The sequence below is a fragment of the Gopherus evgoodei genome, chromosome 20 (assembly GCF_007399415.2).
Source record: "Gopherus evgoodei ecotype Sinaloan lineage chromosome 20, rGopEvg1_v1.p, whole genome shotgun sequence".
NCBI lineage: Eukaryota > Metazoa > Chordata > Testudines > Testudinidae > Gopherus > Gopherus evgoodei.
The window spans coordinates 8,783,009-8,801,921 of record NC_044341.1 but is presented as its reverse complement, the minus strand read 5'-3'; the positions used below and the strand labels follow the sequence as shown (position 1 = coordinate 8,801,921).

Below are 18,913 nucleotides of genomic sequence, written 5' to 3'. Positions count from 1 at the left end.
GAGCCCCAGCCATGAACCATGTGTACAGAGGTGATGCGTGTGTGTGTGTGGGGGGGGGTGTCATGTGGAGTCCTGTGCCGCCTCCACCCCTGATTTGTTAGTTGGCTTGTAGTGAGCATACTCACATGGACTGATCATCAGCTGCTGAAGCCTCTGGCCCCCCAGGGGTCATCTCTGCCTGAATGACACTATACAGGAGCATCACACACACACATACACACCACTTACTTTGCAACACTTCTCGTATTTGGAGATCAAGCCCTTTCTTCCGCTTCTTAGCTCCTAGTGGCTGCCTTGCTGCTTTCTGCCTGGCATTGAACTAGAAAGCTTTGCCCAGACCTTACATTCCTTTACTGAGGATTACGCAGTGCGACCCTCCTGGACTATAAGGCTGAATTTGTTCTCTTTGGCTGGAGAGCTGTCAGTGTCAAGATTAAAGGGGAACATTTTGATCCTTCTAAATACGCTTTTGAAAATATTTTCTGTTGATGCTGTGGCCATATGCTCCGCTGAATGCCAGACCAGGATCAGAGTGTAACAAGCGTCAGGCCTCCGTGTGAAATGGTTTGATTTGGTTTAGTTTTTGTGTGTGTGTTTGTGGGTGTGTGGGTGTTTGGTGGTGGTTTTTAAATTTTGGACAAAAGCACAGAGGTTTCGAATGTCACCCATCGGGGCTGGCTTGATGTGGTAGTTATTGTTTGAAATGGTCAGAGTCCAGGTGATGCCATTTTTTTAAGCAACAACAGGGCTTTTTTCCTGTTACAGTAGTACTCTAACTGAAGCGTCTGGTGATATACATACACATAGTAAGAAACAGCCCCAGCCTGAACAATTTAGAATATAAATAGACAAAAGGTGGGAGAGGCGTTTGGATAAGGTCGTCATCGGGTTCAGAACCTAGGTCTTCTGACAATCCAGCCTAGGCCCAATCCACTAGGCCACACTGCCTTGGTCTTGAGAACATGATCTATGAAGGAAGGCTGAAGGAATTGGGTTTGTTTAGTTTGGAAAAGAGAAGACTGAAAGGGGACATGATAGCAGTTTTCAGGTATCTAAAAGGGTGTCATCAGGAGGAGGGAGAAAACTTGTTCACCTTAGCCTCCAATGACAGAACAAGAAGCAATGGGCTTAAACTGCAGCAAGGGAGATTTAGGTTGGACATTAGGAAAAAGTTCCTAACTGTCAGGGTAGTTAAACACTGGAATAGATTGCCTAGGGAAGTTGTGGAATCTCCATCTCTGGAGATATTTAAGAGTAGGTTAGATAAATGTCTATTAGGGATGGTCTAGACAGTATTTGGTCCTGTCATGAGGGCAGGGGACTGGACTCGATGACCGCTCGAGGTCCCTTCCAGTCCTAGAGTCTATGAGCCTTCTAACAAAAGCTTTCATAGTTAAAATTTTTACAATTTGGTTTTCTTTGATTGACTTCTCCAGTAATCGGCACTTGCCAACAATCAAACAGAATCATTTCCATTCTGCCTTTGAATTTCAGTATGGGGATTAAATTAAAGATTCTTAATGGTCTGAAGGTCGCTTTGTGGTGTGTGGGCTAAGACTTCCTAACCGGCTGAGTTACTGTGGGCAGTTACTTTGCTGTAAAACTCATGGCTTGTTATCATCCTCCTCCTCTATGGGAAGTGGTGTCTAGTGGGTCGAATCCTGGATTGGGTCTCCTGAGTTCTAGTCCTGGTTTCGATGCTGGGTGACCTTGGGCAAGTCACTTCTCCTGTTTATGCCTCAGTTTCCGCCTCTGTAGAATGGGAATAATGATACTGACCTCCATTGTGAAGCAGTTTGAGATGTACTGATTGGAGCTTAGTATTCTTATTATTAATCCCCTGTCTATGGCCATTAGCTGATCACTGCAAGGGTATCAATGGTCACCCCCCCCACCCCATCTCCAGCATTGTACAGTTGGCAGAAAGCTTTGCCTTTGTTCCTTCTCTTGCAGCACCAGGCGTCGGCCAGTGCTGGAAGCGGGGGTACAGGGCTGGGAAGGCCACTGGGCCAGTCGGGTATGGAACAAAAGTCATCTTCTGTACTAAAAGAATCAGCCATTTGTATCAGTAGCCTGGGAAATGTGGTCCAATCCCAACCCCAGATCACAACATCCCTGAATTGTAAGGAGAAGAATCTGCATCCAGGGGATTTCATGGGAAATTTTGAAAGTTGTTTTTTTTTTTTTTTTTGGTTCCAATTTGGAACGTAAACAAGTTTTGAAACGTCAGAATTTCCCGCAGAACTGAAATGCCGAGTTTCAGCCAGTTCTAAACCGATATCTACATTAGGTTAGAGTAAGACCCAGGAGCTGCGGGTTGGGCTGGAAGTTGAAAGCTGGCCTGTGGGGTGAATGTTGCAGTGGAGGTGTCTACATCTGCTCTTTACCTGTTTAAATCCCATAAGAACCAAAGAATCAGGACAATGTATTCAAGGCTCTCTTTTTCAAAGAGGCCTTTATCTGGTCCCTAATTTTGCATAAATGGCAGCCAAAAATAACAAGAGAATGTAGTAGCTGATCTAATGAGTTGCAGCCGGGAAGCTGGATTTGGCCATTTCTCTCATTTGCACCTGCAGTTTTCCCTAGCAATCCGTCCTGTGTGCAAAACTCCATGTGGGAAATGTGAGAGGTTGGGTTTTGAAAAAGAGGCCATTCAATGAACCTGATAGGAGTTTTTTACAGCATGTATCCTCCCTCAACATGCCAGATCATGTACTGTTTGCACCAGGAAAGAGTTACTCTGAAATGCCGCGGTTGTTTTCTTTTTCATTTATTACTTTGATTATTGCGCTAAAATTTGTTGTGGGTTAGGGCTGGAAATAACATTTTTCAAGCTGACACCTTAAATTCTGAACAAATTGCACTTCAAGTGCCAAGTGTTGACATGCTTGTTCAAACAGGAAGTAATAAAATATTTGAACTTCCTGTGGAATTTCCTTTTTTTTTCTTTTCTTTGCAAGCTCTTTATTTAGAGAGAGCCCAAACTTCAGTAAACTGCAGTTTTTGTGCAGAACTTTGAATATCCATAGCAGCTAACAGCGTAACCCACGGGAGGCAGAAAACTGAAAAATCAAGTCTGAAGCTGTTCGATAACATCGAATTCAACCCTGGAGTAAATTGGTACATCAACTATTGACAGTCCTGTTAACTGTAACTGCTTAAATCAGTGCTGAATTTGGCCCATAATATTGTTCTTAAAACAATCACTTTGAAATCTTTCCGGGACTGGACATTGATAGTGATGGTAATGGTATAAAACCCTGCAGAGATGTTACATTAGAAAGTGAGAGAGGCAGCAAATTGTTTAATTTACCCTGCAAAACATAATGCTGAAGTATGGAAGCTGCCGTTACCCTGAATTTTGCAAGTGAATGTCTGAAATTTGCCAGGACAGTTCCTCATTCTTCATGTGCCATTCATGGCTCTGTTTAGCTGGCCCGTAAACTCTTTCAGGCTGGGGAAAATGTCACCACCATGTCTGAGGTCACAACATGACGTTTTTTGCATCGTGTGATCACATTGTGTCATGAAGAGTCATGACTGGGCAGAAAAAAATGTCCAGTTTAGATTTTTTTTTTTCCAGTTGAAAATTTCTGTTTTTGGGGAAACTCCTTCCTCCTGGTATGAATTAGACAACTCATGTGTCATTGACTTTTTTTGTTTGTGTTTGTTTGGGAGCAGCTGAAATGTTTGACATTTTTTTACTTCGGGGAAAATGTCATCAGAATTGCCAACTGCCACCCGAACACTCCAAGTGGGGAGGGCGGGGTCATGTTAAGAACAGTTCACACCGCAGCAGGAGGCTGGAACAAACTCCCCCTAAAAGCCACCAGCTGATCCCACTTCTGAGCAACGAAAAGGCTCCCTCCTTACCTGGTACAGCTCCCTTCAGCATCCACTGCCAGCCCCATAGATGTTAAACATCTGTAGGTTAGCTCTTCTCCAAGAGGCAAGCAAACTTGGTTCCTTGGGGCCGGGTATGTGCAAGAGCCTTGTGAATGAATATTTGATTTTCCCTTTGGGGATATGGACAAGATTAAGCCCTACCCTCTTTCCTTATTCTCTTATAGTGTGAGACACTGGCCTTCAGAGTGGATTCAGCAATGTGAGGGTACCCCCTAATCCCGCTCCAACCGAGTCATGACCTTCAGTCATCGGCCTGAAGCATAGGCCAGAGGTAGAGCTTTCCATGCACCAAGTGTTCACGCTATCCCCTGTGTAACCCACTTCAATTGGCCAGGGTTACATGGCTATAACTGAAGGCAGAAAAGGGGCCCACTCTCTACTTAATCCTCACAGCCTGTCCTCTGTGGTAGATGAATACCATCACCCCCCTTTTAGGGGCGCAGAAATCGAGAACCAGCTTCCTGCTCTTTGTTACACAGGCTCAACCCCAACCGTGGGCATGCACATGCGTCACCAAGGATTTGGCCTGGTGCTATTAAGTGCTTTGCTCAAGGTCACCCAGCAAGTCGGTTTCGGAGCAGGATTAGCGGCTAGGTGCTTTAGTCTCCCAGTTGCCTGTCCTCTAGCCTCCACTGTTCTTGAGAACTCTGCTGCCTGAGCTGTAAGAGTTGGTGCAACCTTTGCACAGCATCGTCGGTGGTGGTGGTGATTTTTCACCAACATTGCGGTAGTGCCTACAGCCCTGTCCAAAGTCAGGGCCCAATTGTACATACACAGTGTTAGCGACAGTTCCTGCCTGGAAGCGTTTGCAATTGAAATAGACATGGCAGAGAAAGGAGGGGAGAAAGTGAGTGTTATGACCATTTTACAGGTCAGGCACTGTGGTGCAGGGAGATTAAATGACTTGCCCTGGGCCGCAATGGAACCAAGAATTTAACAACTGGCTGAAAAATGGAAATTCCCTTCGGCAGGAAATGCTGACATTTCAAATCCGTTTTTGTTCCAAGTCGGAGCAAAAAGCTGAAATTTCCTGTGGAATGAAAGTTTAAAAAAAAATCAATTTGGACCCTTTTTGAACGGCAAATTATTTAGATCATGCTGAATCATTCTAATATTAAATATAGTACATGTAAATAGCCTATCATTTTAATAGTGGGTTATAATTTAAAAGTCTAAACAAAATGAGAACTGAAATGCTTTGACTTTATATAAAAAAGTTTCAACGTTATCGAACCGGGAAAGCTTGAAATGATTCATTTTGACTTTGTCCCATCAAAAATTTCATTTTCTTACAGAAAACTGTTCCCCTGAAAATTTTTCAGCTCTATTTCTCTTTCTATTTCTGTTTCTCTGAAATTCAATAAGGACAAATGCAAAGTACCCCACTTAGGAAGGAGCAATCAGTTGCACACATGCAAATTGGGAAAAGACTGCCCAGGAAGGAGTACGGCAGAAAGGGATCTGGGGGTCATAGTGGATCACAAGCTAAATATGAGTCAACAGTGTAACGCTGTTGCAAAAAAAGCAAACATCATTCTGGGATGTATTAGCAGGAATATTGTAAGCAAGACACGAGAAGTAATTCTTCCGCTCTACTCCGTGCTGATTAGGCCTCAACTGGAGTATTTCAGGAAAGATGTGGACAAATTGGAGAAAGTCCAGAAATGAGCAACAAAAATGATTAAAGGTCTAGAAAACATGACCTGTGAGTAAAGATTGAAAAAATTGGGTTTGTTTAGTTTGGAGAAGAGGAGACTGAGAGGGGACATGATAGCAGTTTTCAGGTATCTAAAACAGTGTCATCAGGAGGAGGGAGAAAACTTGTTCATCTTAGCCTCTAAGGATAGAACAAGAAGCAATGGGCTTAAACTGCAGCAAAGGCAGTTTAGGTTGAACGTTAGGAAAAACTTCCTAACTGTCAGATTTCAGAGTAGCAGCCATGTTAGTCTGTATCCGCAAAAAGAACAGGAGGACTTGTGGCACCTTAGAGACTAACAAATTGATTTGAACATAAGCTTTTGTGGGCTACAGCCCACTGGAATAAATTGCCTAAAGAGGTGGTGAAATCACCATTGTTGGGGATTTTTAAGAGCAGGTTGGACAAACACTTGTCAGGGATGGTCTAGATAATACTTTGTCGTGCCATGAGTGCAGGGGACTAGGCTAGATGACGCCTCAAGGTCCCTTCCAGTTCTATGACTCTATATGCTTTACCACGGTTAGGTACCTGCCCGTCACGCTGATCAACATTGTCTCATTGTTTCCGTGTGCTTCCCCATCTGTCGTTTTGTTTCCTGCCTTGTAATCTGGTTGTAGGCTCTTTGGGGCAGAGCCTGTCTTTGTGCTCTTTGTCTGTACAGCACCTAGCACCGTGCAGTCCTGTTCCATGATGGGCTCCTAAGTGATTTGATCATACGAATGAATGCTGATCGTAACCATTAATGGAGTCCATTGAACCCAGCTCTCCCAGAGACCGGCCAAGTGTCTTATCACAAGACCATCCTTCCTCCCAAAAGGGGGTAAAGAAACCCCGAGGAAGAGTGACTCTTCCAGCCTGAAAGAAGAATTGAACAGGGACAAAAGGATTTGCCAAAGGTTTCTTCTGGGAAATGGAAATGCAGTGCAGCCGGTGCCTGTGAGATCCAATCATTGCTCCAGAGGAACAGGAGCAGGCAATGTTCAAAGCCTTCCCTATTTGCGTCGTGAGGCCTAAGACAGCTCCAAGCGTCAAGCCTGTTTCTAATGTTTACAGTCACAGTTGGAAAACCTGTTTAAAATAGATGTTCTCCCTCCAGCCAAAAACCCGAGTAGACAAGCAAGCAGGCTACTGTAATGAGAAATGCACGAAAATGGCCCAGCCTACGTATTTATCCCAGGGAAGATTCTGTGTGATCCATTGCTCCTTCTGTGCTAATGTCGACTGAGTGGCCATAATGTTATTTTAATGCATGACGTTCATTTCTTTTCATTTAGTGGTTTGCTTTTCTGTTACTTATTAATGCTGGTTCAAAGGTAAAGGATTAAATGATACAAGAGGAAAATTCCAGCTCAGAATTCATCTCCTGTAGAAGGATCTTTCCTCTAACACCCCTGACTTCCCACAGGTCTGTTGTAAAGTCCACAGATCACAACAGTATTTATACCTACTGTGCTGCTATTAATAATCAGACATGTTGAAAGATGAAATGATTTCTGTCTATGTTGCAGCACGTTTCCTTTGCAAATTCAATATTCATGATGACTTAATGAATTAATTAATATTGTGCCATTTTCCTTGTCCACTGGAACACTGGCAGGAATGAACTTTCCCTTATTATGAACAAATTAATACATAGTAATGGTTATTTGCGTAAAATGGGCCTGATTCAATGATGATATTGTGCAGCTCCCACTGGTTTAATGTGTGCATGTAATACACTGACTTAGTGCTTGTGGTCATGTTTCTGTTAATGACTTGTGATGGCCACTCTAATGGCCTGAGTCTTACATCACGTGCAGCTCCTGGCATACAAGCCTGTGTAACATATTGGGTTTTTAAGTCATGACATGATCTATGGAAAAGCTATTTTTAGAAGTTTGTGCAATTATTATTACTTTCTCACGTCTTCCACTAGTATGTTTGGATTCAGGTGGCGTAAGGCACTCTCTGTGGGTCAAGCTTTAGGACACTGTGAGGAGATTACAGAGCTATTCTGCTGACTCACCCTGGCAGCCAGATTAGCTGGGTCACTTTAGCTCTGACTCAGGGCTATAAAAGGCAGGGAGGAACTCTAAGAGAGAGAGAGAGAGAGCTACAGGGATAAGAAATCCTGCTGGGAAAAGCCCCTTTATGTTTGTGAATCAGTCCTGATTAGGACTTTGTTACTTCAATCCCTCTCTGTATGGCGAGGGAAGGGATCGGAATGGGAACTTTGCTTAGTCAGGGCAGCCTAGCACTGCAGATGGAGGGATAGAGCACTTAGTACCATAAACTTAAATACCAGCACTCACTTGGATGATCTACATAACTAGTGTGTGGCTTTGCCATCCCAAACCCATGCCGATTAAAACCCTTTATATCGCACCACGTCATCCTACAGTATATTTATATCAAAGGCAGGCACGCCTCATTTCTTGCTGCCCACGCGCTCTGTATCTTATCTTATCTATCTCGGTTCTCATACCACACCCATTGTCATGAAATCTAAACACCTCACTGAGGTTTCTAGCGCCTTCTCCTTTGCCCATTCTTGCACATCGAAGGGCAGAATCTAGCCTGATACCAAAGGAGATTCAGGAACTGGTGTAAAGGTCTCTTTTTAAAAAGAGCTATTGAAAGGTAGCAAAGAATCCTGTGGCACCTTATAGACTAACAGACGTTTTGGAGCATGAGCTTTCGTGGGTGAATACCCACTTCGTCAGATGCATGGAAATCTGCACTCATATGTAAGAGGAAAAACTTCAAAGCACAAATTCACCTGACTTAATACAGCATAGAGAATGTTCCGGAGTGGGGGGAAGTTTAGAGCCAGAGGGGCCAGTTGGTCATTTGAATAGAGGTGAACCACGGAGTTTAGGGATGTTTGTGTCTTGTTTTGGTTCCAGCTATGACAAGGACAGTGCTTAGGCTTGGCTTTCGTTACAAATGAAATACTGCATAAAGGGCCGTGTTGGTATAAATCAGGCTAGCGCTGTTGGCCTCCTGAGATTTACACCAGCTGAGGAACTGGCCCGTAGAAGTGAGCTGAGAAGTTCGGACTTGGAGGTGCCGGGGTGCGGGTAGGGGGGAGCAGTCGTTGCAGAAGAGCTTCATCTCACTAAGTACTGGGTAGATCCTTAAAACCAATAAAAGGCGCTGAGCTTTGATAGTGTTGCACATAACTATCAGTTTTCTTGATCATGAGTGGCCACCCAGCACCCACTAATCTCCTGCTCCAGGATGCATGGGGTTCAGCATGAAACCTGGGAGAATTTTTCTGGAAGGCCCCAACCCCTCTATGCAGGTTCTTAAGCCATGCCCGTTGGCCTGCTGCAATTTTCACAGCTTCACTGTCTCTGTGCAGGATTAGAACCCAGGATTTTTGCAGCTCTAGGCTAGACTGGCAGGCCACCTGCCCTTCCTTGAGTCCCCACAATTTCAGGTCAGGTCCTGGGCGGGCTGTGTCCCCAGACTGTTACAGAGAGTTCTCATTTCTTTTTTAAACAAAGAAGGGTTGTATGTTTTTTCACTCTATCCTCAGAGCGTTTTTTAAAAATAATCTCTCACCTACCCCTCCCCTTTCCCAATCTATTAGCCCTTCTCACAAACGTTCCACCACATTGACAGGAAATGCTGAACGGAGACCAGGGCCATTGTTTTCTTCAGACTTTTCATCTCAATTTTGTTTTCTGAATCTAAGCTCAGCACCGATTCATTCCTGCCTGGTGTCTTTTGCGAGAGCACTTGATCCGCAGCCACTGGATGCTCTCTCCGTCGATTTCAGTGGGCTTTGGCCCAGTTAGTTTCACACCGTGTGGTTTTACGTTTGCTTTTGGTTACACTGGGAGAGCAAATGCCCTCCACTGTGTCACATGGCATCCGTTCGCCAGGCTTTGGTAGTATTTCTAGCAGAGCCAGAGTTCATCTTGGGGAGGTTATTAAAAGGCTCAGGCCTTGCAAAATCATTCTTTGACCAGCTTCATGTTTTCATGCCTTAATGGCTTAAACACCATAACACATATGAAATGACTTGTTTAATAAACTGTAGGGTTGGTTGTTTCTTTGCCAGCTTTGGGCTTGTTTTTTTTTTTTTCTTTCTTTCTTTCAAGAAACGACAACAATTATCAAGTCTGGCCAAATTTCTGACTCCTCGGTAATTACTAGTAACAAAGAGCACCTTTTTAGGGCTTCCTTTATTTGCACTGTGTAAAAAAAAATGTTCCAATTACCTCTGAGAAATATGACTGCATGGGGGTCAAACGATTAAATTAAATGGTGCATGAATGCACTCATTACATTCCCCCCACCCTTCGGTAAACTGCACTCCGTTCAAGGCAAATTGCTAGCAGTTTTGAGAAACTAAGACCTGGGAGCCACACAATAGGTAGAGAAAAATTCTCAATGGAGCTGTTTATAGATCTCGCCGTGCTTTAAGGAAGCTGTTCATTATTAGAATAGTTCTGTACTGTTTTCCACCATAGTATCAAACTTCCTCACATTGAATGAATGAAGTCTTGCCATACCCCTGGGAAGTAGGTTATTTCCCCCCCAATTTACAGGTGGGGAAACTGAGGTATGGCACCCATGGCTGAAGTGGGATTGGACCTGAGTTAGCAGCCACTGCCCTAACTGCAGGGCCACTTCTCCACGCATGGTGTCACAGCTATGATTAAGGACAACTGTGTTTTTTCCTCTCTTGATCCCATGTTAGACTTAATGGGCTAGATCCTTGGGTGATGTAAATCCGTGTAGCCCCATTGGAGTCAATGCAGCTACACTGACTTACACTGAGGTCTGGGTGATTACTGACTCACTATGGCAACCTTGCAAAATAATCAAAACAAACCAGGCCAAGTACAAAATCTACCCACCCCAGATAAACTGGGATGATGACAATTTAATGATATTTCGCTTGCCCATCAGCCAAGGTGAAGCAGGCAAGTAGTATTTTGGGAAGGTGATTGAAGGATATTTTTATCACATTCACATGAATTGCAGGCAGATTTGCATAAATCCACAGCACACTTCCTCCTCGAGGAAAACGGAGTAATTTGTATAGTGATGTCATTAGAGTTTGAAGCAACTTTAGAACAGACATGGAGCTGAATGCAGGGGACTGGACTAGATGACCTCACAAGGTCCTTTCCCATCTTACGAGTCTATGATTCGATCTCTATAGCATCGTGGCTCAATACAGGGTAAACAGGTACGATTCATGGCCTGTGTTATACAGGATGTCCAACTAGATGATCCAATGGCTCCTTCTGGCAATAAATTCTATGATATGAAAAATCTCTGTATGTGCCTGGGATGTGGGGAAAGTAACGTGGCTTATGAATGAACAGCAGAAAGTAACTGCGTGGAGAATAAGAGGATTGTAGCCAAGAATCTTGGCCTGAGGGTCTGGGCAAGGGTTCCTGGTTTGGGAACCAGGGCCAGATTAATTCTCCTGTGGGCCCGGGGCTATTAGATTTTGTGGGGCCCCTGTATACAAGTCTTTTTCCTGGGAGAGAGTTTGGTGTGGAAGGGGGCTGGGGCAGGGTATTGGGAGGCAGGAGGGAGTGCGGGACCTGAGAGGGAGTTTGGGTGCAGGAAGGGGATTCTGATCTGGGGTAGGAGGTTGGGGTGGAGGAGGAGGTGCGAGATGCAGGCTCCAGCCGGGAGGTGCTTACCACAGGTGGCTCCCAGCTGGCAGCGCAGCAGGGCTCAGGCCTGCCTGCCTGCCACAGCCCAACCCTGCTCCCAGAAGCGGCTGGCTCCTAGCACGTCTCTGCGGCCCCTGTGGGGAGGGGGACAGTATGTCTCCGTGAGCTGCCCGCACCTGCAAGTGCCACCCCTGTAGCTCCCATTGGTCGATTTCTGGCGAATGGGAGCTGTGAGGATGGTGCTGGGAGTGGGGCCAGTGCGCAGAGTTGCCTCCCCCCACCCACCAGGGGCCACAGAGACATGCTAGCAGGCAGCCGCTTCCGGCAGCGGCATGGGGCTATGGCAGGCAGCCTGCCTGAGTACCCCGCTGTGCCACGGGACTTCTGGCAGCCCAGAGTTGGAGATCGCTGCCTGTGATTTATTTTTGCGGGGCCCTTCTTGAGCCAGGGCCCTGGGCTGCAGCCCCTAAAGCCCCTGCCTTAATCCGTCCCTTTTGGGAAGAACAAGAACTTCCCTGAAGCTTCACTTGTGTTTAAACTGAACCTTGTTCTGAGATGCTCTGTTTGTTTTTCCCACTGCTGATTTTTGGTTCTAGGTAGTGAAATACTGTAGGATAGACTGTCCTCACTGTAATATTTTTGCATGTAGCATATTATTCAATCATTAGATTTCTCCATATACTGTATGGAGTTCCAGACAGGGTGGGGTCCCTGGTAAACAAGGGAGACAAAGCTGGAACTCAAGCCACGTGGAAGAAGCCTGATTTGTGGCTTCTGTGTATTTTCTTTAATAATAGACTCCTGTTTAGGGTAGACTGTGATCCCATGTATTGTGTTATGCATGAGCTTGCCAGCCTCGCTTTTCAAGCCAGAGGGACCCGAGTTTGAAAGCTTATTCCGAACCAAGCTGAAGTCTGTGGAAAGGCCAGGAACTCACTCACAGTTTCCTGCAAATTGTCCCCCCATCACACCCCACACAGGAGTAGGGAGGGAATGGGGCCTACAAAACCTGTGGGTGTCCTGAGATCAATGGGGGAATCCAATGGTGTCCTAGGGCCTTCGCTCTACTCTATGGACCTATCACCTTCCCTGTCCACAGAAGCGTGGTTCCTCCTGCAACTTTACTGCCACTCGCCCCGGCCCCAGCTACTGCTTCATCACCCCTCTCTGGGAGCAAGGGTTGTTATCAGTGTGCTGAGTGTGATTTTTGTGAAAGATGATGCTGATAAAAGGAAATATCTGCTTGTTTCAAGGTAGAGGGGGCCACAGAGAATAGTCATTGCCCAGCCCAGCCATGCATACCGTTGAGCTGTGCAGCCCCAGATCCATGGACTGGGAGTGGATCTGGAGGAGAGAGACAGGATGCTTCCCTGGTTGGTTTGCGTTATGCCCATAATTCATGTACAGCGTAGAACCCTAGAGTGATAACCAGGAGCATTTGCTGCCACTTTGACCCAAGGAAATTTTACGCCACATTGATATCGTACCAGAAGATGGGATAGTTAATACTGGAGGGGGGCTGTTTCCCGGAAACCTGATTTCAGACTCGAGATACAAGCTGTGTTGTGCCAATGCAGTACATGTCGAGATCTTTATCTTGGCAAAAAATAGTTTCTCAGGGGGATGAATTAAACTTGAACTTGAGATGTTTATATATAATGTCGAGCAGGCTAGTTGCTGAAACGCTCCCCTGGGGTTGCAGTTTGGGGTTTTCTTTTTCGTCGTACCCTGAGCCAGCTAAAAATATTTCCCAGTTTGAACAGGAATTGTGAAAAACGGGAAATCAAACAAACAAAATGAAATTGAACGAAACGACTGAACTCCTCATTTCGCAGAGGGCTGTTTGTGGATAGAAAATTGCTACAATTGGTTCTACTTTAAAGTATGTAAAGAATTTTTAAAAATGCTGATTTATCATTTGTTGGGACCCAGCCTCTTCTCAGGGGTGGATGAAAAGGAAGCCTTGAATAACAGATGCTAGCTTCCTTGTTAATTCTTAGCTCTGGGAGGTTCTCAGCTACGCTGGTAAAGGGTATTAGAAGAGAACGTTGTGATTCTCATTTCTTACCCAGGCAAAGCAACTGTTGAAGATTGCTGGGCATGAAACAGTTTTATCATCTTGCGAGACTTTTTGAGATTTGGAATTTTTTCCCCATCTCAAATCAGAACAAACAGCTGAAACTTTGAAAATTTTCACCAACTGACAAGCCAAAAAAAAACCCCAAAACAAATTCTTTTGGGTCAATCAAAACATTCCATTTAGAATTCGATGTTTCATTTCTTAGTTCAAACTTTTTCTTTTTTTTAACCTTTTTTTGAGGCTAAATTTACCAAAATTTCTAAGCAAAAAGTCCTTTCTCATGCCAACCCTCCAAAACAAACTTTTCCTTTAGAAAGGACATTTTGACAATTATGAAACCTTTTCCGAGAAATGGTTGGAGCTGGGAGATTTGTCAGAACTGACTCTGTTTCACAAACAAGTTTTGGATTTGACGATTTGGCATTTTTCAGCAAAAAAGAAACACTTCTGCAGAAAAATTCCTGACCAGCTATACTACTGAAGTCCCACTGTTTACTGTGATCTCTTTGTCTGCCACTGAAATGCGGTCACCTCTGGGGTATAACACAGCGATGGCTCAACGGTTCATAGTAGCACTACACCACTGTGTGGGACAGAGGAATATTTTGTCAAAATGGCAGGGAGAATTTAGAGTAGTTGAATCTAAAAATGTAGATTGAAATTTTGCTAGCGGCTTTTTCACATGGTCAGCAGCTCAGTTTGACAGGTCTCCTGAATAATGAGACCCCAGCAGCGCAGTGCCCCCCTACTGGGGCACTGATCTCAAACTGACCCTAAGGTGGCAGAAGAGTGAAGGAACATACAAATGTTTAGCATATCTGACACATAAATACCTTGCAACACAGACTACAAAAGTGCCATGTGAATGCCTGTTCTCACTTTCAGGTGATGTTGTAAATAAGAAGCAGGCAACATTATCTCCCGTAAATGTAAACAAAGTTGTATGTCTTGGCAATTGGTTGAACAAGAAGTAGGACTGAGAGGACTTGTAGGCTCTAAAGTTTTACATTGTTTTGTTTTTGAGTGCAGTTATGTAACAAAAAAAATCTACATTTGTAAGTTGCACTTTCACTAAAGTAATTTCACTACAGTACTTGTATGAGGTGAATTGAAAAATACTATTTCTTTTGTTTAATCTTTTTTACAGTGCAAATATTTGTAATAAAAAATAATAATAGCAAGTGAGCACTGTACACTTTGTATTCTGTGTTGCAATTGAAATCGCAGAAAAACATCCACAAATATTTATAATAAATTCCAATTGATATTCTGGTATTGTTAACAGTGAGATTAAAACTGTGATTAATTGTGATTAATTTTTTTAATTGAGCTAATTTGTTTTGAGTTAATCTCTTGAGTTAACAGCTATTCATTGACAGCCCTAATAATAACACTCCTTTCTTATGAAAGTGCCAAAATTTCCATGAAAATTGTTCAACCAAAAATGGTGGATTTTTTGCAGTGGATATTTTTCATGGGAACTCTTCTTATCAGTTTTCCAACCAACTCTAGTCAGAAGGCATGAAGTTCATGGACAGGGTTAGAATGCCTGAAGAAAGGGGGAGGGTCTTTCTTGCAAAGTGACTGCATCTGACAGCCAAATTGGCTGCCTCAAAATGTCTTTAGTAGGAGTTGTACTTCTTCTGGATGGAGGCCTGGAAGTTCCTTCCTCACTTCCCTGTCCTGTGTGCTCTTTTAATGAAGACAAATTACAGGCAAAGAGAATGCTTCAACTGAGCTTTGCTGCCTTCTCTTCATGGTGTTTGCATCAGATGCTGTGCGGTTGATGGGCTGCGTAGGAAACTTAAATAAAGAAACCCACAAAGGCCAAATCTGCTATCCTGACACTCCCTAGCCACTAAATCTGCCCTGCTTTAGGCCCTGACCCAGCAGAGTACTTAAGCACATGCTTAAATTTAAGCACACGTATTGTCCTATTTACTCCATTTGTTTAAATGAGTCATGCTGAAGTGTTTTGTTGAACAGGGGGTAGCTGCTGTTACCATCTTGTGCATATCAACCTAAATGGGCCCTATCTTCAACAGAGCTATGCTGATTTACATAGCTGAGGATCTTCAATTTGCATTGTTGTTGACCTCAGTTATGGAATAAAGGTAGAGGCCTGGTCTCCTCTTGAAAACCATGGTGCAAATCAGGAGTAACTGAAGTCAGAGGAGAATCTAGCTTAGGTTTTGGGAGCTTCCAGGTTAGCACAAAAGATCTTGCAAATCAGTACTTGCTGGAAAGGACCATTCCTGTATTTGTATTCCCATTGCTCCCGTTTTTTGATCCCAGCGGGTGGGAATCAACCTTCCGTGCATGGCTGGTCCGGACAGTGCATTGTGTTCCTCAGAAGTAATTTAGGTCTCTTGTTGATACATGTAACTTGAGAAGTTCTGTTAGCCAACATGAGCCTTTTATTTCTTATCTTCCTGACTCCAGGCTCCATGCACATATACTCATTTAACCCATTATGGGCCTGCCGCTGCATGGTGCTGAGTTCCCTCCACTTCTAAGGGAGGTTGAGGACAATAACCTCAAGAAATGAGCCCTAAGTAACAAAACCCAAAGAGAAGCAGAGAGTCATGGAGTTTAAGGCCAGAAGGGACCCCTTGATCATTCAGACTGACCTCCTGTATGTCACAGGCTACCAGCACTACCTAGCATCTGCACACTGCACCCAGCAACCGAAATTACAGCCATAGGAGACTAAATTATTACGTTCCACAAGCAGATAATAAGGAGGTACCGACATGCACCGGTGCCCAAGGCCCCTGCAATGACAGGGAATTGATTAAGTGAGATATACTCAGATAATCCTGGCAAGTGACCCACGCTCACATGCCGCACAAGAAGGTGAAACCCCCCAAGGTCACTGCCGATCTGATCTGAGGGAAAATTCCTTTCTGATCCCACACACAGCGAGCAGTTAGACCAGAGGTGGGCAAACTATGGCCTGTGGGCCACATGCAGCCTGCGGGACTGTCCTGCCTGGCCCTTGAGCTCCCGGCCGGGGAGGCTAGTCCCCGGCCCCTCCCTCGCAGCCTCAGCTCGCTGTGCCACCAGTGCTCTGGGTGGCAGGGCTGCGAGTTCCTGCCGGGCAGCGCGAGCCGCTGGGTGCAGTGAATTAAATTGCTCCCCGTAGGAGTGTGCTACTTAGGGTGTATTATGGCTGCCAGTCCTGGTGCTTCGTAAGTAGCACATTCCTGTGGGGAACAATTTACACTACACCCCAGGTAAGGAAGGCTCCAACCAGCCTGGCCTCTGACCCCTATCCGCCCCCTCCCACTTCCCGCACCCTGAGTGCCCCCTCTTAGAACCCCCGACCCAACCAAGCTCCTTGTCCCCTGACTGCCCCCTCCTGGGACCCCCCCGCCCCAAACACCCCTGGGACCTCACCCCCTATCCAACCCCCCCTGCTCCCTGTTCCCTGACTGCCCCGACCCCTATCCACATCCCCGCCCCCGACAGGCCCCCTGGGACTCCCACACCTATTCACCCCCACCCCATTCCCCATCCCCTGACTGCCCCCCAGAACCCCCTGCCCCTTATTCAACACCCCTGCTCCCTGCCCCCTTACCACGCCACTCAGAGCACCAGGACTGGCAGCCGTAATACACCATAAGTAGCACATTCCTATGGGGAGCAATTTAATACACTACCCCCAGCCCTCCATACAGTTTCTGAACCCCGATGTGGCCCTCAGGCCAAAAAGTTTGCCCACCCCAGAGTTAGACCCTGAGCATGTAAGCAAGAACCAGGCAACTAAGCACATGAGAGGGAGAAAGCTGGGTGTGACCTCAGAGCACGGGCTCACTGGGTCCCGTATCCCAGCTTTAGCTGTGGCCAAGATAAGCATGGGGAGAAAATATCCCTTCCTGACCCTTGCAGGTGACCAGCTGTAGCCCTGAAGCATGAGATTTTAGGAACATCAGACATAAACCAGAAGAGGCTGTCAGAGCTGCTTGTCACCATAAGCAATGCTGTCATACAACCTCACTCATAAATTTGCCCAGCTCTCTCTTGAAACTAATTATGTTATTTGCCACCCTGCCCCTCCCCCAAGCTTCTATTGGGAGGCTGTTCTAGCACCTCATTCCTCTGATGGTTAGAAACTTTCTTCCAATTTCCAGCCTAAACGGGTTCGTGCCCAATTTATACCCATTTGTTTATGTGCCAATATTATCTTTTAACATAAATAACATTTCATCCAGCCTGGGCTTTACTCCCTGATGTATTTATAAAAAGCACTTAGATTCCCGTCTCAGCCTTTGTTTTGGCTAAACGAGTCAAGCTCTTTCCATAAGACAGGCCCTCCAGTCCCCAGTCATCCTAGGGGCCTGTCTCTGGACCTGACCCACTTGAAATTCCAAATGAGGTCTTACCAGTGCCTTGTACAATGGCATTAATATGTCCTTCTCTTCCCTGGAAATACCTTTGCTCATACATCTGAGGATCCCATTTGCCCTTTTTGGAGGTGCATTGCATTGAGAGAAGTGCAGTCTAGTGTTTAGAGCCCTGGATTAAGTGTTACAACCCTTTGGTTCTGTTTCCAGCTCTACCACTGACTGGTTATGTGACCATGGGCCTCAGCTTCTCCACCTGCTAAATGGGTATAATAATATTTGCCTACCTCAGTTAAGTTAGTTTTTTTGTAGTGTGCTTTGAGATCTTTGTGTGACAGGAGCTATACAGGTACAAAGGTTTATTATTTCTATGCTCAGCACTACTGGGCCTCTTCTGGAGGTGTATTGTACTGGTGTGCTATAATTCCAGGGTGTAATCTCAGTTTTAACAGAAATATTGAAAGACCATGAGACAGGCTCCAGTGATTTCACCCTCTAGCTATTTCATTTGCTGCATGCAGTCCACATAGTAAATCCCAGCTTCCCTTTTATAATCACCAGCATATAACTAAAATGATTTCACTTAAAATTACCATCCTAAGCAACACAACACACTAGAACGAGAGAGAAGAACTGATGTCGCTTGTGCAGTATGAAACCATTTTTCTATAGAATCCATCTGCTTGCCACACTTCCTGCATGAAAGCCTTTTGGAAACCCACAGCCAAGTTCCCAACTGGCATACTCCAGCAGAGAACCTGCCCTAATAGTCTATTAAGGAGGGATTTAAAGGACCACAAGGTGATGACTTTACAAATTTGGCCTAAGTCTGCACTAGTGCTTTTGTCGGTAAAACTTTTGTCGGTTAGGGGGTATGGAAAAACCCTACCCCTGGCCAACAAAAGTTTCACCCACAAAAGCACCAGGGTGGACAGTGCTGTGTCAGAAGACGCTCTCCTGCTGACATAGCTACCGCCGTTCATTAGAGATGGTTGAATTATGCGGGCAGGAGAGCTCTGTGCTGCTGTAAGGTCCATAGGGTAGACATAGCCTTTGATGAGAAAATTTTCCCATGCCCAGGGGAAAGCGCAGAGGTACTTGAGGGAAAAGCCTACAAGCAAGACTGGTGTCACTGATGAGCGAAGAGCGGGGTCAACAGTTCAATAAGACCAGGTCTGAATTTGACCCAACGTCTCCGTGCCTCAGTTTACCCATCAGGGTCAAATAGTATTTACTTACCTACCTCACAAAGGATATT

At 45.1% G+C, this 18,913-nt stretch overlaps 1 protein-coding gene across 1 annotated transcript in view; it reads left to right on the top strand.

The window, feature by feature from the left end:
• The window catches only part of RUNX3 (RUNX family transcription factor 3), a 116,286-nt gene that overhangs the window by 67,291 nt on the left and 30,082 nt on the right, over positions 1 to 18,913 (top strand).